This window comes from Chiroxiphia lanceolata, chromosome 3 (assembly GCF_009829145.1).
Source record: "Chiroxiphia lanceolata isolate bChiLan1 chromosome 3, bChiLan1.pri, whole genome shotgun sequence".
NCBI classification, from domain to species: domain Eukaryota; kingdom Metazoa; phylum Chordata; class Aves; order Passeriformes; family Pipridae; genus Chiroxiphia; species Chiroxiphia lanceolata.
Genome location: NC_045639.1, coordinates 31,971,185 through 31,994,803, shown reverse-complemented (window position 1 = coordinate 31,994,803; position 23,619 = coordinate 31,971,185). Strand labels below are relative to the sequence as shown.

The 23,619-nt window shown below is 42.9% G+C and overlaps 1 long non-coding RNA gene across 3 annotated transcripts; it reads right to left on the bottom strand.

Moving 5' to 3' along the window:
* Nucleotides 1-10,612: 10,612 nt before the first annotated feature.
* Nucleotides 10,613-23,395, bottom strand: LOC116785221. 3 transcript variants are annotated; one of them, XR_004356429.1, is made up of 5 exons: nt 23,172-23,395; nt 22,114-22,179; nt 21,622-21,741; nt 16,322-16,459; nt 10,613-10,908 (listed from the first exon to the last, which is right to left on the bottom strand). It is a non-coding gene; the product is annotated as an uncharacterized LOC116785221 (long non-coding RNA). The 3 variants fall into 3 exon arrangements; XR_004356430.1 differs by lacking the exon at nt 22,114-22,179 and having other exon boundaries at nt 23,144-23,395; XR_004356428.1 differs by lacking the exon at nt 22,114-22,179.
* Nucleotides 23,396-23,619: the final 224 nt, after the last annotated feature.

Genomic DNA, 23,619 nt, shown 5'->3' with positions numbered 1-23,619 from the left:
ATGGGATCCAACTCATACTGTTGCAGTGTGTACACAGCTCAGGGGAAGAGGAATTGCACCTCTGCTCATAAAAAATCCATCAAGGCATTTGGATTGAGACGAACTGACAGGGTCCCACAAAGGTGGGTGACTCTTCCACTCCAGTGCTTGCACTGTACAAGAAATTTACATTGTACATCTTGTACAGAAGTATAAGAAATTATTTACCTGCTGAGGAATCAGGAACTAAAGAGGGAGGCAACAAGCTGCTTACACTTGGTATTGCAAAACTGTAAGAAGTGAAGTGCTGCTGGATTTTGGGGAGTATGTCCTGGCCTTTTCAGCATAGGACCACCCATTTTCAGGTGAGGGCCAGATGCTAAGAGCCAGGTTGTGAAAGGTGCCCTGGCCTTTTTCTGGGAGTATAAACGTGTGTATAGATATAGGGGAGGTTAGCTGTAGGCACCAGAGATCTGGTCAAGCAGCTGCTGATACATGAAGGCAAAAAAGAAGTTGCAGATTTCTGCAGCAAAAATGGTGGAATCAACATGTAGCTAAAAAACGGAGACAGGCAGCATGCCCGTGACATTCATGGCTTGAAAGTTATAAGCAGAACGAGGCACTGCATGAAATCTGCCATTCATCTTATGTGCTGCCAAGAGTGGTATTAAAAAAAAAGCATAGGCTTGAACATGTTATGGGTCTTGGGATGAGATTTTCTAGGTTCTCGTGGAAAATCAAACCAGCATTAGTTTGATTTTCCAGCCAATCTATGGTTTGGTTAAAGAAGCATTTTCCATGGCTCTATTCTCTGGTGAGGAGCAGAACAGCAGATGTGCAAAGCTGCAAAGCGGTTTCCAAGGTATCTCCCAAACACAGCATCCTGCTGTCAGCCCTTAACAGAGACATTGCTTCATTTCCCTCACACCGCTGAACTCTAGAAGGAGTCTCATTTCCCTTCAGGCCTCTTTCTAGGACTGCAGCAAAAAGCATGAGTAAAGAAGTAGGCAGTGCATAGCCTCCTGCATTTTACTTTTTGGTGATACATTGGGAGAAAGCTACTTAGAAAAAAAGGTGGTCCTCTAGAGTGGAAAAGACAGGGTGGGGGGAGAAGTGCCAAGAAAAAAAGGCTGTTCTAAGAGAATAGAAAAAGTTTCTGAGCCCTTCTTCCCTCATCTTGCTTAGACACCTTTATTTTTCTTTTAGTAGGACACATCTCTTGCCCAGTTTCAAGTGCTCCAAAGTCTGTCACATCACCTCCATGCTGCTTTTGGTTTCACTGGGGCACTTTACAGCTTCTATTCTACTTTACTTGTTGGGTGACTCAGCCCCTTTCACCAAGATCTTCTATTTATGACCACCTTGTCAAAGAGACAGAAAATAGAAGTCTGTTTCAATAACTTCAGAGAATTTTCCTTCCTAAGAACTTGAAATCTGGAAACTTGGTGGAGGCTGCACTGACAAAAGTTGTTTTCTCCAGGGCTGAGCCTTAAGGTCACCTGCTGTTTCTTGTGGCTTTGGGAAGAGGAAACACCACCTCACTCTTCTGCTCCTATAGCTTGGTATCCTTAAGGATGGTTTGGCTTTCATTTTTTAACCATTTACCATTTTTTAAGTGGTAAAAGCTATTGATCTCTTAGGCTGAATTGGTAGGATTGGTTCATTTGTGCATCCAATGTCTCAGCAGAGACATTAGGTTTGGCCCTTGGGAAAATGAGGAATGGAAATCTTTTGTCTCTGTGTCAGCAAGAAAGAGACCAGAGAGGATGGGAAGAGCCCATGGCAGTGCACTGGTTATTTCTTGCATGATGGGGTGTCATATGCACAGACCAGGAAGCCCTGAACTGACCAGGAAGTCATAATCTCCTTTAAAGCGAGGGTGAGGGGACACTGGAAACTTGAGAAAATGTTCTTTCTTTAAAGTCATACCTGGACCTACTGCAGTGGTTTTGTACACTATCCATGTGCTGATCCCTGTTGCTACCTAAAACAGTTTCCTGTAAGGGAAATAAACCTTACTCTTAAACCCTTGAGAGTGAACTAGGCAGTCAGACTCTTCCTGGACCATGGACTTGGACCTGCTCTTAACACAGTCTCAGAACCCACCTCAGTCAGTGCTAGAGGATGTCACTTCCAGATCAGACCTACAGGATTATTTCTGAAGCCAGTGTTACCCTCACAGATCTTTTCTTTTCTTTGTTATTTTAAGCAATAACAAGAAACTTTTGCAGAAAGGTTTCTTTCTTTTCCACTCCTTGGGAGTTTGGTAAATAGTCACAAAGCCAAGTCAGCAACCATATTTGCACAACCTAACCAGAACCACTGAGGGGCTAAATACATTCAAAAAGAGAACCAAGAGGATGTTCTGTTCATTCTGAGGAGTGAACTCTCCTGGCCAGACCTGCAGTCCTGCTGGCTCATCATCCCCAGGAGAGACCAATACAGATGTTTTACAGGAAGGAATTATTTTCTTCAGCAAACCCATTAAGAAGACTTTGGCTTGAGCTCAGAAGGTTTTATATCCTTTCTGTGCCTCTTAGATGCCTATGTTCTTTGCCTAACAGATATAGTGGTGAATCCTGGGGAGAGGTAAACAGAAAAGATAAAGACTCTGAAGCTTAGAGGTTGTTTGCCCAGTGTCTTTTTAAATGCCATACAACAAAGCTTTATTAGCACAAAGCAGCAAGGTCTGCATGTGGCCAGAACTCTCTCCTGCTTGTTGTCTCTGTGTAGCCCATCCACTCACTCCTTATCCCTGGTTTATACAGCTGGTCTGAGGACCACCCCAGGTAACAAAGAAAACATCAGCTCTTGAAAGATCTACTGGGAATAGGAAGATGTCGTATTATTTACCCGTCTGGATTTATGCATGTGTGTGTGTGTTTAACAAGGAGCCCGGTGCCTGCTGGACTTCCAAGGCTGGAATTTATACAGGCCAACATTTGGCTGCTGCAGTTTATCTTGAATGCAAGAATAATAAACTCAGCTGACAGGATGATGTATGCAAAGCATCTTCTCCTCCCACTGCATGTGGTAGAGGTGTCTGGTTTGCAGGGAGTCCTATTATTAAGTGATTAGCCTTGCAACATGATCAATATCAGATTGCTTAAGGGCTTTGTGGGATCAGAAATACAGTAGGACTTGGTGTCCATCTGTCATGGTGACAGTCAGATACAGACGGTGGTGTGACAGCATTACCTGTCCAGATAAAATAAATGTGTGGGTTTGTCACATGAAGGGTCACAGAGATATTTGCAAAAGAAAACAAAGTTGCACCTTCCTTATCATTAGTTCCGTTATAACTTCTGCTACATTGTTTTAATGGCCCTCTTTGTCTTGTCCTTCCTTGTCCAGTTACTGGCTCTCATTCAGCAAGAGCAAAAACAAAAATATCCCAAGCACCATTGAATATGGTATTTTCTTGACTTTTCAGGCAAGGCTGATTTATTCACCCCTAATTAAGTTTCAGCATCCAGGCAGCTTCAGTCTCTTCTTTGTGCTTCTCCCTGTTCGGATGGTAACTCTGGGATCTTAGGAAGCCTGGACCTTAGGATTTTTTTTCATCACAAAAAAGATCCTGAAAAGACCATAAAAAACCAAGAGCTTGCTGTACTGAGAGTGTTTCACCCTGAATAATCATTAAGACCCTCATCGCCAAAGGCAGATCGAGTACTTCAGAAGATTTGGTTGTAACTGTTTAAATTGCATACAGCTTTCATCATAAATGATGCTTACCCATTGTATAATGCAAAAAGTCCTTCACAGCCACACCTCACTGTACATGTTTTCTCTTGTCAATACTTTTCCCCTAGCTATGACACCAAAATCCCCTAGGTAACAGCCTGCTGTTGCAGTTCATTGTATGAATGTACATTGCTGTATAAATGAGTGATTACAGTGGATTGTATATCTGTGGGAATTATTAGTATCTGAAAGTGCAACTGCTCCCACAACACAGGATGACTCTCAAAAGAGGAAACATCAGGCCAAGTACAATCAGGCCAGCTTGTAAGAAAATTTGGGTCTAATCCATCATGTCCACATGGAGTGGGCTGCAGTCTGGATTCTAAAGCCTTTCTAGTTTCCTTACCCCTTGGTAAGTATTTGGTGTCCTATGGGACAGACTAAGATTTGATCATGCGTTCCTGGGAGGCAGAGCTTTTAATCCTGTGGTTTGGACATGTAAGCAGAGGCTTCCCTGATCCCACTCATCTCAAAAGTGAAGAAAGATACAGCTGCAAAGAATCCAGCCTGTTTCTGACTGAAATGTTATTATGCTGTCTGTCTGTGCTAAAGGCCAAGGCTCTCAAGCATTGCTTTTGAGCTTGGAGCACTGTTTCAGACACTGCAGAAATTCACAAAACAGTTGTGGATGGAGGCAGTAAGATCACAGACCAGAACGTATCTGGAAGAGAAAGGCTTGGAAACTTGAACAGTGACCTCCATTTCATGAGAGTAGTTTCACTCAAAGAGTGACACTGGCTTTCTTCTTGCTGATGTCTGACACCACTCTTAAGTGGGCACACTGGCTTGCTCCTTTACATGGATCCATTGCTGCTTTTCTAACATCAGGGCACTGCTTTGGCTTGTTGAGGACTTTGTTATCCATAGATACCATTTGGGTAATGGAAACTTTGCTGCAGTGACAAAAAGAAACTGCTATCTAACATAGAATATTACATTGCCTAGCTAACTAGAAGGTCAGTTCAGGCATCTGAAATCCCTTGTTCTCTACATGGCTTCCCACTTCTCAAACACATTGGAGCTCCTACAGCATCATGTTTCCTCTACCTAGGAGGACAACATATTTTTTGAGAAACAGGACCTGGTCCACTGAGGTCAGTGGGAAGTCACCCATAGGTTCTAATCAGCTCCGAAGTGAGTCCTGGAAGGGCATCATGCAATTCAGTGATGTTACCCAGATCCTTCATTTGCATTTTGTCTTGTCCTCTCTCTCCTGTTATCTGTTTTCCCTCCCGAGTGTGGAGACAGATATATCCTAGCAATTTACAAAACATCTTCTGCTTCTTCTTCTTTTTGTGAAATCCCTTGCTTTATTTCTTCATCCCCTGACTTCCTCTGCACAAAAAACACCTTTGCTTTTCCTTCAGCATGTTTCCCCCTAAGCCATCAAAGTTTCAAAACATCATTTTCAAATAACCAGCTTCATAAGCAAGTCATAGCATTGCTTTTTCCACAGTAAACTCCAAAGAGCAGAAGTTAGCTGGTGGCGCAAGAACAGCACCACTTCTCTCTTGGTTTGGGTTTGTGCCATTGTGTATCTTATTTGGCCCTGAGTATGGCATCACACTCCCCACATCACACACCCCACACCTCGCAGACATGGAGAGCGGAGCTGAACTCCCAGCAGAAAAGTTTTATCTGAGCTTTCAAATCTTTTGCATTGTGGGAGGCTTGGAGCAGATCAGGTCCTAATGGACTGTTAGGCCAATTTGGGCTTGCTAACTGCTTTTTTAAGGATAAGAAATGAGCTGGGACAGAGAGGAGCAAAATGCTTTGGAATATACATTTAATTCTCTGCTAGCACTTCTGTGGAAGAGCCAAAATGGATATCGCTGTCACTCAAATTTCCCTCCTGTTGTTTACTTTATCATCCCTGCCCCACAAGGCCACACCCGCAGTGAGCGTGCAAGCGTGCCACTCAACTGACCTCATGGAGATACACTAGCAACTAGAAGGCACCAAGCAGGGCTGGGGGCCTCTGCTTTCCATGAGGCATGCACCCCATGGAGCAGCTGGGGATTTGGGCTGACGCTGTTGCCTTCATTCAGTGAAGTGGAGAACACGCCAGGTCTCTGAGAGCAGCAGAAATGAGGCTCTACTCCTTGTACCTACGTGAAATAATCTATGTCAATAGAGCACAAGGAAGGGTGCCTGAGATATAAATGCAGACATTTTGCTGTATAACCATGGGGCTATGCCCACCAAGTGAAAATTTCATTGTAGTCAGCTGAAGGGACCTCATAGTCTTAGAAGCCCACATCCCACAGCACATGGTCACCCAAGAGAGCAGGCAGTTGGCCGCAGCCAAAATGTGGACAAAAATGTAGTGTGTGCGGAGGGACAAGATAGGATGAGAAACCTACAGGAGGAGATCTGTGAAGCAGGGATGATAGCCCTTATTACCCAGGGTCTAGGAGGAGCAGCCGCAAGCAGAAGGAGGAGAAAGGGAATACAGCCTTATTCTCTGGCATTGCAGTCAGAGAATGTGATTTTCCTTTGTAGAGAGCCATGATGTGCCTGTTGATGACCTTGCACTCTTCTGAATTTTTCTCTCCTTTTTCCACCATGACTATTTCAGCATCTTGATCACCCCATCACAGTCAGGGGAAGTGGGACCACACACAGCCAGAAGTGTATTACCTCCTGAAAGCAGGCTGAATGGCTCCTCTGCTTAGTCAAATGGAGCAAATGGGTGCAGAATAGTGCTCATGGTTCCAGCCCTCAGGTGGCCAGCTATGAGATATGTGTCTGCAGCATGACCACAGGACTAGCATCTTCATTTGACAGTATTACCCATTCCAATTGTTCTGAGAGTTAAGAAGAAAAGAATTCCTGTAGCTTACTGTTTCTCCTACACTTGGAAATACTTTCCCCTCTTGGAGCTGATTTAGCACACTGGACTGCTTCTGCCAGGGCCAACGCAGTGTGGTGAGAAGCAGGTAAACACAAAGGAATGGAAAGAAGTTGTCTCCTCTTCTAGACGGATTCTAATTCTCCCTTGCTCTAGACATCCTTGGTAGCACCAAGGTTTTGGAGATCTCCAGTAGAAACGCAGTAGAAGAGATATAGGAGCGTTTTACCTAGGCCAATCCACATTCACATAGTTTACTGAGTATTAAAAACATCTTGGAAAATGCTATTCTGAGCCTCTTGATGCATTCAATACCTCCAAAATATATTTGTAGTGTTCTGGGGTCATAGAAACAACATCCTTTCCTTAAGCTTTTGGGTGTCCTGAATATTGTGGATCCATGCTGTGCAGAGAGCAAGCACAGATGGTGCTAGATACATCTCCATGGACCACCAGTCACCACGAGCTGCACAGTCAGGGAGGTGAAGAATGAGTGGCTGATGGACTCCAATCATTTCTGCATGTCTGCTGTTGTCTTGCAGGTGTATAGCGGAAACTCAGGTCAGAATCCACCTCTTGGTGCCTGCCCCTGTTGTTCCTCCAAGGAAACCTCTTTTAAACAGGTGTTTTCCCTTCCCCATCCTTAGAGAGACAACAGAAGAATTTCACTTACCTTGCTGGAAGAGTTGAAAACCAGTAACTTGTATTCTTGAATGCTCTTGCCATATTTCAGATAGGAGGTTGTCAGGGGAAAACCTGGTGCTGAAGATCCCGACTTGTGCTTTGGATTCTGTTCTGTTCTCTTCTTGACACCTCTATCTTCTTCTAGTTGTTTAAAGCAAGACACATTCCCAGTGATGGATCAAAGAATGGGGACCAGGGCCTCCCTACTTCCAGGCTCAGTCTCCTGTCTACCAGGCAGACTACCCTAAAGCTTGGCAGCTAGGCTCCCCTCCAGACACTGGAAAATGGGGGATTGAACATGCCATGGTAGGCAGACAACAAAATGCAGGTCTCTCCCTGGCATTCATCACTGTTATAAGCATCAATGATAGTATGGGCAGACTCCCAGCTGTTTTTTTGAATGAACTGTCTGTGACATTTGTGCTTTGAGCAGGAGTGAATGGCAAGTTCTGGGTCCATCTCCTAGTCTGGGCGATTTGGTTCTTCCTTAGAAGGTGAGCAAATACATAATCAAGGCAAAATCTTGCTGACCCTTCCTGACTGTCCTTCTGTCTTTTTCTCTGAAACTAGGCACAGAGGACAGTGCCACTTTTGCACTTTGCTGCTACTTGCTCTGAGTGAATCAGTGGCTGGATGCCTCCTCAGTGACCTTTTGAAGATCATCACTCTCCCACTGTCTCTGTAAACACCAAGTCCTTCTCTCCTCAAAGCAGGGAAAATGAGTCAGCTGAGGATCCCAAGGACAAGTTACCCATCTCCTGTCTAAAACCAATAGCTCTCCTTACTCTCTGCATCTTTTGTGCATGACTCTACACTCTTCTTGGGCATAAGAATCTTCCTGTATGGGGTGGCTGGGGTGACCTCATTGCCCACTTCCTTTCCCTGGATGAGGGTGGCCTTTTGCTTCTAGCTGCTTGCAGCTGACAGAATGCCTCCAGCACACTCTCTTCTTGCAAGCCTGCAGCTCCCTTGCTGGGAGGCAAGAAAGGGAAATCACACAGTCATAGTGTGAACATTTGAGAAACATTTATAGAAAAGGGACAGAAAAGAAAGTCAATATTAATAAATTACAGAAAGATAGAACATCTGCGCTAAATTATTGCAAACTCAAGTGAGAGTGGAAAGCTAAATAAATAAAGAGAAAATCATGTTAAAGAAGGAGATGAGTAATAGAAAAATTCTCCTTCAAAGTGCCACCAGTTAGCCTTTTTGTACAGCACTATATACAAACAAAACTAATGGAGACATAACAGGGGTCAGAAAGCTTGATGCAGCTGACTAACAGCTGTCAGCCCTGTTTATTCTGCTCCCTTCTGACTCTACATTATTTTATGGCTTGGCTAAGTGCAGTGCAAAGAGAGGAACCCTGAAGGTTGAGTTTTCTTGCCCCATCAAAGTGACCAAGAGATGGACTAGATGAAGGCAGAGGTCCTGTGCAGGCAAGGATGATGAAGTAGGTACCTGCATTCAGCAGGGGTTTAGGAATGGTCTTGGAGAAACCACACAGCAGTAAAGAAATTTGAATGGCCAAGGAGCTCAGCAGCTCCTGGCCTGTGAAAGGAACACCTTTTTTCTTTTGTTCTTCTAGTTCTGTTGCCATATCTGCTCCCAGTTGGATGTAATGGGGCACAGAGGTGGAAGTATCCTTCCAGGCATGAGACTTGATGCCTCATATGTTGCCTTTATTCAGTGATGGCACTGAACAAGAAGTTCAAGTTGACATACGGACAAGTAGGAAAGCATCTCAAAATACAATAGACTGTTTCTCCCTGTCCTAAAGCAAGATCAACTGGACCATTCCTAATAAAGTTATTTGCTTATTGGTCCTAAAAACGTTCTGAGATGGCTACTCCATACCTTCCTCAAGGAACCTACACTTGTTACTAGAAAAAAATTTTGAATGCCTAAATTACTTTTCTTGTAGCAAGGTAAACCCAAAGATTTGCTATGTCTGTACAATTAGAATACCAGATCCCCTTTTACTTTGCGATAGCCATCTACATGTTGAATGTAAGTCATCATTTCTCCTTCAGTCTTCCTTAAACAACCATGATTCTTTCTGTCTTTTATCATAAACTGCATTCTCTACATTTTGGGCAGTTCCTGCTCTTCATTTTTGCAGAAGTGCATCCTTAAGCTTAAGAAATAAAATTTTCGTGAAGGCCTTCTGACTGACTAATAGAATGCAGTGCCACTTTTTATGGTGTGGAGGCTTGAATTCCTGTTTGCACAATTCCCTGTGATAATTTACCTTTTCCACACCAGCCTGTCATTGCTGTTTCAGGTTCAGCTAACTCACAAATCCTTTTTTCCCAGAGACTCCTTTCTAACCAAAATATCCTTCTGCATTTTTAGCATCATAAAATTTACTATGTGTGCAATCTCCAGAGTCTACCTGAACTTAATCCCTTGCTCTGTCATCCCTTACACCTTTTTCAGACTACTTCTTCAACATGTTAAAATCATCTGGAGCCAGATGCTTTGTTGAGATGCATGGTAACACAACAGCTTTTCCTCTGTGTATAAAGTCTTGTTTTCCTAAATACTCCCAAGGCTGAGCTTTTCCTACTTAGCCTTAAACCTTACCACTTTTCTCAGCTGTGCTAATTGCACCCTCACATTTGGCCATTTTAGATGCAATTAAAAAAGACATTAAACACTTTCATCTGCACGTTGTAATCTCCCTATCCTCTTCTCCATTCCTGAAGTAATGAGCTAACATTTTCCTCCATCTCCTTTTTAGTGAATGATTAAATTCTGTTACCTTCTGTGTCTCTTGCTAATTTAATTTTAATTTTCCAGACCTTGTTTTACATGACTATGTTCATACTCATCCTTGGACATCTGGTTTTGTTTCTTCTTGTTGTGGTTCCTTATTGTCTTTGAGACCAATGAAAAGAAGTCAGTGTTGTTTATTTCTAGTCTTTTCTCTGCATCTTCACTTCTGTGTTTAGTGTTGTTTCTTTGGGGAACTACTAACTCTCTTTAAGTCCTCTGTTTCTTGGCAGTTTCCCAAGCTTATTGAAGTCTGTCTGTCTGAAACTCGTTGGGTTAGTTTTTTTCTCTTCTCCCGACTTGCCTCTCCAAGGACCATGAAATTTACCTTTTCATGGTAACTCCCATCCACGTTGCCTTCCACCTTCCCTTTCTTACACTACTCCTCCCTCGTGCTGAGACTCAAACCTAGAGGACCTTTTTCGTCTAATTCCTTTATGGGTCTTCTGAATACAAACAAAAGATGCGATAAAACTGTGCCATAAATGGGCTGAAGAGTTTTTATGCTGCTGAATTCTGTTTGTTCAACAAATGTCTCTAACTGTAGCTAAAATATTCCACTTCCCACAAGACCTGTGCTTCAGATGTCTCTGATAGTTATTCTCAAAGAGCCTCACACATCTTATCTTCATAAATGGATGGCCTTTAAGAGACTCCAGTAAACTCTGACAATGGTGTCCTATTTCCACCTTTGCATACTTTCAGCAAGGCTAACTCCATCTGTCAGAACAAGCTTATACATACAATGCTCACAAAGTGATGCCTCTTATCTCTTTGCTGTCCATTCTTCTTGAACAAGCAGCATCCTTTTCTGTCAGCATTCCAGTCATACGAGTGATTCAGCCATGTCTCTATGATTTCAGTGAGACTGTAATCTGTGTTAAAACTCCAAGTTAGAATACAGAGAATACAGAGAATACAGCTGATTTCACTATGCTGCTTTCACTACTATGCCAACATCTAAGACTGATGCATTATTCTCTCTGTCCTTCTGTGGCATTGTGACAAAAAGCATTTTCCTTCTTAGTTTTAAGGTCTTCCTCTTCTCTAGTTTGCTGTGGTGTATGTGTGAGCACATACTGATCATGTGGGTTTTATTCCCTGCACAGTCTTTTTCCTGAAACATCATGTCATAGGTGAGAAAATGAGGGTTTTTTGAGTCTCAACATTATTTTATTCTTTTTGTGGTTACTGGTGCTTAGGACACTAGTCTGAAGTCTTTCAAGCCAGCATTTGCTCTCAGGAATCATGAGTAGTGACTCTTTCTCTAAACCAGAAGAAGTTGCCTTAAAAATACATTTATCTCAGCTCAAGAATGAAATTTCAACGATCAGGATGAGTTGATGGCATAAATGTACCACTAGGAATAAGTGAAGAGGTGGGGGAAAGTGCCTGTGTTACTAAGCAGAATTTAATCTATTTCCTACAGACTAGATAGACGGAGCTCTTTCTGTTCCTTAAGTTGGAAGGGATTGTAGCATACCATACCAGCAGGAATGCTCACTTCATCTACATGCAAGTGTTTTTTCTAACCTCAGTGACCACACAGCCCAGACCTAAAGTTCTCAGCAATAACACAAATGGAGGGAATTGTCAGTCATGGGAATGCTTCAACACATTCTGCGTTGCCCAGAAATGTAAGAGACCATCTGGAATTAGTGTTGAATATTTTTGTTAATGACCTCATGATGGAATATTGAGAATGTTTATTAAATTTACAGATGACACCAGGCAGGGATTACTTGTGAGTCTGGTAGAGGACAGGATTAGAATTCAAAATGATCTTGCCCACACTGGATGGATGCTCTGAAAAAAAAAATATAATGCAATTTGGTGAAGACACGCAATACATACACTTAGACAGGAATGATCATCAGCATAAGCCCATAATGACAATTTTTAGAAAGTTTGCACAAAAATGACTGGGAAGAACTTCAGCAGACCACAGAAGGAGTTGTAAAATGTGCAATTCTATCATACTCCTGTGAAAATGTCAAATATTATCCTGGGATATATAAGTAGGAATAGATCTTGGATGATACATTCTACTTAGCACTGGGAGGGCCTCAGGGGCAGTACATGGTCCAGTTTTGGGCACTGCACTTCTGAAAAGATACAGAGTGTTTGGAGGAAGGCAGGGCAGGAGCAACACATTAGTGCAGAAGACTGGCAAAATTGGAATTGGAGAAATGTGAAAGGAGGCTGTTTAACAGTGGAAGAGGCATGAAATAAACTTCAGATAAACAAAGCTTCTACGGAGAAGAAGGAAAGTACCTGTTGTCCCAGCCTGAGAACTCAAAGACATAAGTGCATCAGGAAAGATGCAGATCAGGCATTGCTAGGAAAACTTTCCTGCTGGTCAGAAGAGTGTTACACTGAAAGGAGTTTTCTGGGAAAGAGGTCTCTACTCTGGAAAGCTTAAAGACATGCATCTTCAGTTAAGGTGAATTGTTGGTACAGAAAGCTTTGGGCAGCTTCTCAAAGAGGTCTGGCTAGCTGAATACACAACTGTGGTCTATGAACCAGAAATAAAGGCAATATTGTAAATCAAGAAGCTTAAGGGAGTTATCCACTTGCATCCTGTCTTGAATCTAAGCAACCTTGAGCCATGTCCACTCTTAAAAAAAATCAGACATTGTTCCTACATGCTCAAAATGGGTACTCCAACTGCACTGGAATCCTGTTGTTCTCTGTCACTTGGAGATGTTTAACCATGTCCTGCTTGATGGCTCCTGACTGCCTCAAGTATGCCTGGGTGGAAGGCACCCACTGGGCTGCAGTTCACCAAGGGGTAATGCTACTCTGCCAGCAAGGCATACCACCAAGAAGGTCATGGTCTTGGGAATCAAGGGAGCAAGGAGTAGCCTGATCATCTTTGAGTATGACCTGTATTTAGAGCAATGGTGATGCAGAGATGGTGTCCTTCCAAATGGAGTTTAGATTTGCCTGTCTTCCATTTATTTAAAGTTATTACCTCTGCATTGGTTCTGTTTGGCTTTCAATGATGTTCCAAGTAAGTAATTTTAAACTCCTATGATTCACATTATGCCTGACAAATAGTGCCCACAATGGAAAATTCTAGGAGTTTCATGATGAAAACCATATTTAGTGTTAGTAGTATCCATATATAGTAGAGACTTATGGTAATAAAGTGAATGAAAAGCAATATGCTGGTAAAGATTGGAAATGAAATCTCTAGAGTGAGACTTTTTCATATGACATATGATTTAAAGGACATGCTAGAAATATTTTGGCGGGAGATCAAATACCACTGTTCTCCACATTTAGGTTTGATGTTTGATCTTTCCTCTTGGTCAGGTTCTAGAGAGAAAAACCACACACACACACACACACAAACCCCTCTTCTGTTCATCTTCTGGTTTTTTTATTTGCAGCTCCTCCTCCCACTTCACTGCAAGCCCCTCCCAGCTTCCACATCACCACGGGGTTATTAATCAGTTGTGATATCCACATGACCTCCAGTTTCTGCTCTCTTTGGTCCCTCTACTCCACTAGCTGAACTATTTCTAATTGGCTAATCAGCTTATCCGGTTTGGCTCTTGATGCAAACCAGGTCTAGACATGATCTATTCCTGGGAGGCCCCTGGGTTCAAGGGGCCAATCTCACACCCTGTCCATCACTATTGTCAGCACGGTACCCTATCTCAAAGACATGCCAATGAACATTAGTGAGAGATTAAAATGACAGCCTTGGTTTTCTTACATGCCTTTTAATCATCGTAACATGCAGTCTAATGTTTCACTCTGTCTTCCTTTCCCTGCAAGACCATGTTCTCAAGGAAGAAACCAGGAGGGATGAGAGCAGGTCAAAGACCACAGCAGGGTGAAAGCGGTGGAAAGGAATTAAAATGGAGGGTGGGGGAGGAGGAGGAGGAGACAAGAGACAAAATCCAAGTCAGAATCTGGCAGCCAGACAGAGAGACAAGGCTAGAATTTAAATTCTTTCATGTGGCTCCCACAGGCTGACATCTTATAGGTACTACTCATGTCACACAGGCATGCCACCAACATGTGCCAATGCTGGTGCCTACCACAGGCTGCCTGATATCCATAGCCACAGACATGAAAGGTGATTTTCACAAGTGCTGCACATTTCAACTAGTCCTGGGAAGAGCTGGGAGGTTTGGCTGCTCTGGAAACCAAGCTGCCTTTATTGAAGTGCCTGCATATGGATTCAGTAGCTGACTTTTAGACCTTTGGGTTTCTGAAAAAGTCTCAACCTGGTCACTTAGCTGTAACTTTATGCAATTACCGGCCATTTAGACAAATGACAATCAGAGGGCTCCATGCAATAGGATCATGTCTGAATTCCTTCTTGGTCTCTCTGGTAGTGAATAGTTGGCGGTTCTTCTTAAACAAAGCCCCATTCTCTCTGCAAAGAAGTGTCAGTGTAAAAGGCGGATGGTCCCGTATGAATATCTGCTACACAGGCAGGCATAAAGAAGGTCTCCCATGCCCCAGTTGGAGAGCTGTGTGGCTGTGTTAACAGCATGCACAACCGAAGTTAATGACCTCACTTGTCCAAGACTTTCTTGTGCTCGGCCAGCTCTGAATGCAGACAGAGCAAGTTCACACCTGCCTGCAAAATACCATATGGACATCATCCGTAACAAACTTGCTCAGATGGTTCATTTCTAAGGGGCATTCAAACTTTTCCTAGATGTATGTGTGTTTTTTCCTCTCTCAGTCATGCTTTTACTTAAAATTTTAGCTAGAGTAATATCGCCTCCTTAGCTTTTCAGCTCCTTGGTCCAAAACTATTTGGCTGGTGGGATGTGTGAATTCCTTTAGCCAACCAGTGGAGCATGTAATTAGCTCTATATGCACGAATGAATTACGCATATGTTTTGCTATGTGGCTTCAGCTGGTAACTAAGTAGGAGAAGTTTCCAGCTAGAAAAGGAAACCAGTGAGAAAGGAAAGGCTGTGAAGTGGGCAGTGCACAGGACATGTCTGGTTTTCCTTTCTCTCTTTCTGCTACATGCCTGATTCTGCCTGCATCCTCATTTTTTGGGCTGTGCTTTCCATGGAATACATGTTCTTCAGAGGATGCTGGGAGCATACTGCAGGACATGCTCTCTTTTCAGTGCGTCACATTCTGTTTTCACTCAGCACTGACTCTGGATGACTTTTCCTGATCCAGTAAAGATTAAATTTGCCCAACTGCAGAGGTTAGCATGAGTCCTGCTCACCCATCCCAGCCTGTCTGAGCAGGAGACAGAACCAGAGCCTTGCAGTCACACACCTGTCCAGCTTATGAAGTTACTGTCTCTTGGCTGAGATGAGGTGTGCGGCTCTGTGTGTGTGTTGCTGAGGCTCTCGCAATACAAAGTCAAATGAGTTTGCTTGAACCACTTCACAGTCCAGCTACATCATGTACTTGCAGATAGAGCTTACTGAGAAGACAGCTGTCTTACTGAAGAGTTGCACTACTTTGCTCCTTTTTGTCATCTGTTTAGCAATTCTTTAAGGATGCGAACTTTAAAGCAGGTCAGAGTTGAGGGAAATTTCATATTTGTCAGCCTTTTCTCAGTCTTTTAGTGCAGTACTCAGCTCATGTTGAGTTGGCCTTCTCTGAACAAGGGGAATGTAACCCTGCTGGTAGCATCATTATATTATTTATATAGCAAGTTACAGTGCAGAGTTCAGACTCTTTTTTTACATTTCTGGGTGGAAAAAAAAATGATTAGAATGTTTTACATAAGCACAATTTACCCTGTCCATTTCAATACTAAATTTTTGTAATGCATCCTGGCATGTTAGAGTGATTATTTCTTAATATAAATAATAACCTAATACACAGACTTTCCTCCTGTTGAAATCCATCCTGCTTTTTAAAACAATACCATGCCCAGATGGAGTAGGATGGATAGAAACTAATATTTTCAAAGAGAGGATCTTTTAATAGACTCTCAGATTTCACTCAATTTCGTGCTGAGAGAAAACCAGAAGCTGATTCAATGTAAATGCTGTCATCTTTCACTGTTGTCGTACCAAACGGAGGCATCCAAGGCCCAAACCATTGTTAGCCCAAGTCAGCAGAAGTCTTTGCACCACTTCTCTGGTTCTCAGGCATCCAAATGAAAGCTATCCAGCTAGGCAGCACAGTCAGAGCCTCTGCCTCTGACCTCCCTCTGATATTGCACACCAGGCCACAGATTTTGCAGCTGGGGAAAGGCTGAACAGCAAGCCTTTCTGCCTCTTATAGATGTGGTTAAATTATCTTAATGTATTTAAACAAAGTGCAATGTCAAAGTAGCATAAATACCATATTTCAGCAAAATGGCTGCTTCTCCAGTGTTCTGCTTGCTGATGCCAAATGAAATACTTCTCATTGTTTATTCACAAAATTCCTTCTTGCCCACTGAATTTTCATATTCCTGGGCTGGGCCAAATAATCAGTTTCCTTTTAAAATCAAAAAACCATTAGTGCATTCCAATAGGCTTTTCATGTTACATTAACAACCCTTGGGAGTGCAACGTGATTAGCCTATTTTGGTTTTAATTACTGATGATTGGAGCCTACCTGTGGGGAAACTCTGAAAGGCACACAACAGCCAGCCATGCACACCGAGACATTTATGGAGCAGCTAAAGGAGGAGGTTTGAAATGTGTGGTAGCCATTTGGTATATTAGTAGTATCTCCAGCCTTTTTAAAAAGAATGCCCTATGTGCTAAGAAACACACCTGCATCACTTCAGAGATTAATGTGCAATTTCTTGGCAGTACATGTGGACATTTCAGTTGTCCATTAGGACGATATAAAAGTAGAGGAGAAATTTTTTTGATCAGCTTTAATTGAACAGTAATCTCTTTTCCTTAAAGTAACCTAGGTGTCTTGGGAAACTTACAAGCCTCCATGAATGCCTGGACAAAAAGTAAAAAAATGACAGAGGCCCCCAAAAGTATAAATCCTCCTCTATCCTCCTCCATTAGTCAAGTCTCTTCTGTGAATGAGTTAACTTAAAAAAATCATATTACTAAGTATTTTATCAAAGCAAACATTTAATCAAAGTGAAAGGAAGAGATACTAGTCCCCTTCTGGAATGGGATGGAGACTGCCAAGATGTGTTTTAATTTCTTAAGAAAACAAACTATGTTAAACACTGGGTTTTAAGCAAGCAGATGCTCATTTATCATTCGTTTTGTCTGTGCATGCACTTGCGATCCTGCTGAACACAAGTTTTATGAAATGGAAATGACCACATGGCCAATACCTCAAAAATTAATTCAACATGCCCTGCCTCTTGCGTGTAACACATCCTTTTAATGGTGCTTTTCTTCTTTTTTTTCAGCATTGGACATTTCAGCATTGGAAACAGAACAACTGCCATCGTGGGAGTTTGGTTTATTGCAGAGACAAACTATGACTGATGCCGTATGCTATGAGCAGAGTTTGGATACTTTGCAAAGGCTGTGCTTTCACGACCCCCCTTCTTTTAGAGGTTATCTCACATTAAAAAAAAAAAGAAAAAAGAAAGAAAAAGAGCTTTGCTACTGTTTTAACCCTGGTCTTGCTGCAGACTTCCTAACTGGGGTCCTAGACCATGTGAGAGGGCCTACAAGAAGTGACCTGCAGCTGCCTCAGAACCGTGCTGAAGTGCTCTAGGCTGAGTGTTTGGGGTGCCAGAGATGTCCAGGGATGACAGCAGTTCATGCACGCACCAGGTTTTCTCCTCATACATCACAAAACAGCTAAAGGCTGGCTAAGGAAAACATGAGCAAGCAAAATAGAGCAGCATTATAAGCTCAAACTCCTAATTTGCAGGTACAATTGCCACAGTCACTGGAGATTTACATGGTAAGGGCCAGACTGATTTCAGACTGGTTGTCCGTGAGCAAAATTAAAGTAAGTGCAATTATGACCATGGGTCCTGATGCAGAAAAAAGACTCATTCAGTTGAACATAACTAATGGCTACTCAAGTCATTAGAGACCGTAGCTTTCACCTTCCTTGTAAAGACTCAAGTGGAAGCCATGAACCTGAAGCACAGCCCAGTGACATCATTTATAGTTACCCACCTTGTCTTAGTCAGGACAGTATGTTTCCCTAGTCAGCAGAGTATAACTTGTTCATTTTTTTGTATCATCCCTGTCATGCCCACTCTGCTGCTTTGTTCCTCTGCTAGCGATCGCAACTCACCTGCTTGTCAGCAGAGCTGCCCTAAAGCTCTACAAGCAAGAAGTGACACTGGCTGATGATTAATGCTATCAGCATATCATCACAGTGACTGACATCTTTGACACTTCATAAACCCATACTTTAAACAGTCAGGTATGAGGAGAATCATTTGCTGACCTGTGCTGATGCAAACAGCAATAGCAGAAGCATGTTAAGTCTGCATACACAGCTAACAGTTTTGATGGTCTATATTATTAGATGCCACAATAATAATTAACTATAAATACCATGCACCCTGCATGTGACATAGCTACTCACCTGGGCTTGAACCTTGAGTTAAGGGCAGCAAGGTTGACGGAAGCGAGAAAGGAACAGTGCCTGTGTTTCAGCTTGCCCTTTGCCTGCTTCCAGAGAAGGTGAGCCTCAGTTTCTTCAGATCCAAGTATCTGAAGAAATACTTGCTATCTGGAATATTCCCAGTCTACCAGGGAAGTAACCAGACATTTGTCTTCCCAACAGCATTGAAAACCCCCACTGTGGCTGCCCACAAATAGAGACATTAGTCATAATACTAGGGGATAGGGGAATAGACTATTTCATTTGGAAGGGACCTGCAATGATCATCTAGTTCAACTGCCTGACTAATTCAGGGCCAAACAAGTTAAACCATGTTAGGGGCATTGCTTAATTGCTTCTTAAATGGCATTGACCACCTCACTAGAAAGCCTGTTCAGTATTTGAGCACCCTCTCAGTAAAAAAATACTTCCTACTGTCCAGTCTAAACCTCCCCTGATGCAGTTTTGAACCATTCCTATCAGTGGATCCCAGGGAGAAGAGCTCAGCATCTCCCTTTCTACTTCCCCTCCTCAGAGAGCTGTAGAGAGCAAAGAGGTCACCCTTCAAACTTCTTTTCTACAAACTAGACAAGTCCTCATTGGGCATTCCTTATAGCCCTTTCACCGGCTTTTTTGCCCTTCTCTGAATCCAGTGACCTTCACATCCTTCTTAATCTGTGGGGCCCAGAACTGCACACAGTATTCAAGGTGAGACTGCACCAACACTGCATACAGCAGAATAATCAGCTCTTTGGACCTGCTGGTTGTGCTCTGTTTGATGTGCCCCAGGAACGTTGTGCCCTCTTGGCTGCCAGGGCTCACTGCTGACTCACAGTGAGTCTGCTGCTGAGCAGCACCCCCAGAACCCTCCCTTCAAAGCATTCCTCTCCCAATTTATACTTGTGCTCAGTATTACTCTGGATTAGTTAAATTTCATCCTATTTATCATAGCCCAGTGCTCCAGTCTACCTAGATCCCTCTCAAGGCCTTCTGTCCCTCAAGTGAGTGAACACCACCTCTCAGTTTGGTATCATCAGCAAACTTGCTAATGATGCATTCAAATCCTGTATATTGGACCTGATAGTGTCCTTTGCAAATAAATGCAAACTGATATTTTTGATTTCAGTTTTATATTTGATTAACCATTGTAATTTTAGAAAACAATTCATTGAGGTGTGGCCACATGTCACATCTCAATGAAAGCCTTTTGAACTGCAACTTTCTCTAAGGAAATTGGTTTTATGCTTTGAATTTCCTCCAAATCACATTCATATGTCTGATTTTTTTTTTTCCTGGTAATATCATCTTAGTGTCAGCACTCAGGAAGGTTAACTAATGACAGGGATGAAAAGTCCTTAGAAAGACAGGCTCTGTTTGGTGCTGATTGCTAAGAAATCATTCCTAATGTCTTCATCTCTGCCTTTTCTTGCTTTTTGCGATAGTTACTCTGTTTGGCAACTGCCTACTCTACTCTTCAGAAAGGAACTTATTTTTCAGCCAAAGGAGAATAGACCTTGGAAAAAGTCTGGAGGTGTCAAAACTGACAGCCAAACCTCACCAACACTCATAGGAGGAAATCCAGATATATCCAAGAGAGAGCTCATTCACAGAAGAACCAAGATGGATTTGTGGAGAAGTATTTTAATAATATTAGCAACTAGTGTTTGTTTCAGAAGTCAGTATCCAGTGTGTGCATAGATGGTAAATATTTATTTTAAATAATAATATTTTCAACATGGAGCTGGTCCATTGAGCAAAGTCCTATTCAATATGTTCATAAGTCAGTGAGTGAGCTGAGAAGGGGCTCCAGGTTTCCTACTAGCCTCCTATTGACTTCTGTGCATGTTGGGCTGATATGGTTTGAAGCTGGCTCCCTGCCAAGTCTCCAAACCTTACCACAAGAAGTCCCCCCGCCCCCCCCAAACCTCAGGGAGAAGAGGGAAAAAAACAACCAAGAAAACTGAAACAAGAGAAAGACAGCTAAAGCGATATATATAAATATATTTACACTTATGTTATAGTTATATACAATTGAAATATATACAATTTCACAAGGGAAAGGGAAGGGGGAAGGGAAAAGGAACAAAACCAAAATAAAAAATATATATATCCTGATTAGTAGCCCAATATCTAGCAACTAAAAGAATTGGCAAAAAAACTATCTTACTACTCTCCTTGGGACAATGGAGAGTCGCGCTGGAACGATCACCAGCAACCTCCGTCTCCCAAGGTCGACAAGGCCCTACCAGGCCTCGCTCCCCAACACGGCAGACTCAACAGCAGGGAACCTGCACCTCCAAGCCGCTGGAAGGAAAAAGAGAGCGAAGGCCTCTCCTCCTTTCTTCTTATAGTCTGGCTTACATAAAAATCGTAGGGAATACTGGGTAAATCTGGGTCCTTCCTTGGTTACAAACTGGTCACCAAGGAAGGCCCAGACCAAACTACCACACAGGCCATGCATTTCCCCTGGGGAGGTTGCCATTTCTCTCCCAAGGAAGAGGTGACTCCTATCTGCACTACATTACATAAACAAGTCACCCGACTTCACTGCTGAGGAGACATCTGTAGGATCAAGATCACACTCCATCTCCAACCCTCTGATTGCCTACTTTGTTCATAGTCTGGCTCACACTTAGGCTGAGGCCATTGATCTACAGACCAGGGATAAACAGGCACAAAAGAGAGTGCTGACCAGGACTTGGATACTGCCCCCACAGGCATTGTGGGTCCCAGCAGGCTGGGCCATGCCCTGCGCTGAATGCTCTTGCACACCAGTGGGTCCCATTAGCACTGTAATAAGCCATAGGCTGAGCTTTAAAATGACTATACAGAGAAGTTTCGGGAGACAAACTTGGCTTACATGTTAGTTTATAAGAGTTTGGCCATCTTCTACTGTCATGTCTGAGAGTATTTCCTCAGAAAATTTTATTTTTTCCTTATCTCATGATTTGCTGTTTGTTTGTTTAAGGTTCCTGAAGCACAGTCCAAGCAGGTTGAACCTTGTGACTTGTGGCTGACTGAATAGTGCTTTGCAAACAAATGTGCCATGACCACAAACTAAAAACAGTGGGCTTCAGTCCCAGGGAGATCGCCCTTTGCAAGTCTAGTACCTCGCATAGTGGAGTCCATATCTGCACACATCCAAAGTCCACTTCTGGAGAGGCAAGCTGGCCTTCAGACTGACACCCCAGCTGCCTGCTAACCTTCAGCCTTCCACAGCTACATCATCCCTGCAACATGAACAGTCCCCTGTCTTGTGGTTCAGTGAAAAGGCAAACACGAACCATGGGGAAGAAATTACTACTCTGTTTTGGTTGTCCTTTCTGGCATCTGGTGGCATTCCCACCATGTCCCCTTGAAAGTCCTGATCGTTCTTTTAAGACTGCCTCCGTGCTGATAATTCAGTACAACAGCAGCACCTGTTATCCCAGTCTCCTCCTCCAGTGCTGGCTGCCTTGGGCTTGTACAGTAGGTACCTCCTGCCTCTGCATCCCATTCTGCCTCACAGGGAAGGTATGGTCAGATGTCTCTGCTGGTCAATGACTGTATTTAGCATACCAGCTCATGCTCGGTTCCCTGTACCTTTTCTGTGGCTATTTTACCTATTTGGTCTCTGGGTACAGCCCATGATGCAAAGCCTGGAGTCTCCCTCTGCTGAAGGACTGTCCCTAGTTGTGGCAAAACACACAGATTGTCTAAGTCAGATGGTGTCTTTCAGAGACCTTCCTTCTAAGACTTTCTGTGCAGTGCTGCTTTTGTGCTGACCTCTGTCATCAGTACACCTGGTCAGGAAGGCTCACAGGCCCTCCTGGCTGCAGCACAGTGACATGAATTCTCTCTTGGTATTGTCTTCTGTACTGCAGCCTCAGATTTTTAACTTCCTGGTGGTACAGGAGAAGAAGAGCATAAGACAGGAAGATCAGGAGCCAGCAGTTTTAAACCGCCCCCTCTCCTGAATGTATCCGGTTTTTTAGAGAAAATTTCTATCTCAGAAGCCATACTTATCTTATTTTACCCTCTTAAATAACTCAGCAACAATTCCTAGCCTTTCAAAAAGTGATAGGGGTGAATGCAAATGTTTGTGCCTCCCAGTGTGCATGTCCTCGATGTTGTCCATGCACTCCCCAACTTGCAGTTGTCTTGAGGCAGCAGCAACTATGTGACTGAGTTTGAGCCAATTATTTCAAAGGTTAACCCCTGAGGATTTTAACACCTTGACAAATCAACAGTGGTGAAGATGCTCGATGTGCACTTTGGCTTCACAAGACTACAGTCATGTCACTGTTACTAGAACAGATGTCGAGACCCATTTTATATATATATAAATTTATTTATTTTCAGTAAATTATATAAATGCACATATGCCAAATATAAGTGAATTACTACTATTATTATTATTATTATTATTATTCCTTTCTTAACACCTCAATTAGCCTATTTTTCAAAAGTCCTCTGACATCTGAAAGGCTGGCTTCTCAGCTCCATCTGTCCCATGCATGCTCCCTAAAGCGGGGAATGCAAATTATCAGCCCCACGGGGGCTGTAAAACCTAAATGCTTTAGGCAACCCAGAAGTCCTTTGCTCTATCATCCACCCTGACAGTAAGAGGCAACGGCCCTGTGAAAGGCTTACCTTGCTCCCAGCTAATTCTTTTTCTCACCTGGAGAAGGGAGGTCTAAGAGCAAATACCTCAGGGTTTCTAGTTTCTGGACAGAAAGGGAACTTGTTCGTGTCTTTTGGTGTTGGTGTGCAGTTTGTTGGTTTGGGAAGTTTGTCTTTGCGTAGACTACAGACCCTGATTAATGTGATGTTGTTGCTATGGCCATTGCTCTATCCTGCAATGTTTTCTGTTTCTGTCTTTGCTGACAAGGCCTTTAGCACCAGTCTAAGGGCAACTAGTAATAACAGGGAGGAACAGAGTCATAATGACCGTCCTCTGAGCAAACAATTGATATGCTAATGACGTTGGTGGGAACGCAGCTCGTATCTACAAAGACAGGGACTGGAGAATGAAAATAAGACAGGGCAAAGAACAGAGGGGATTAAAAAAAATGAAGAATAATCTTGTGGGATTTTCCAAGGACCTAGAATAATCTTTGTGGAGGAAA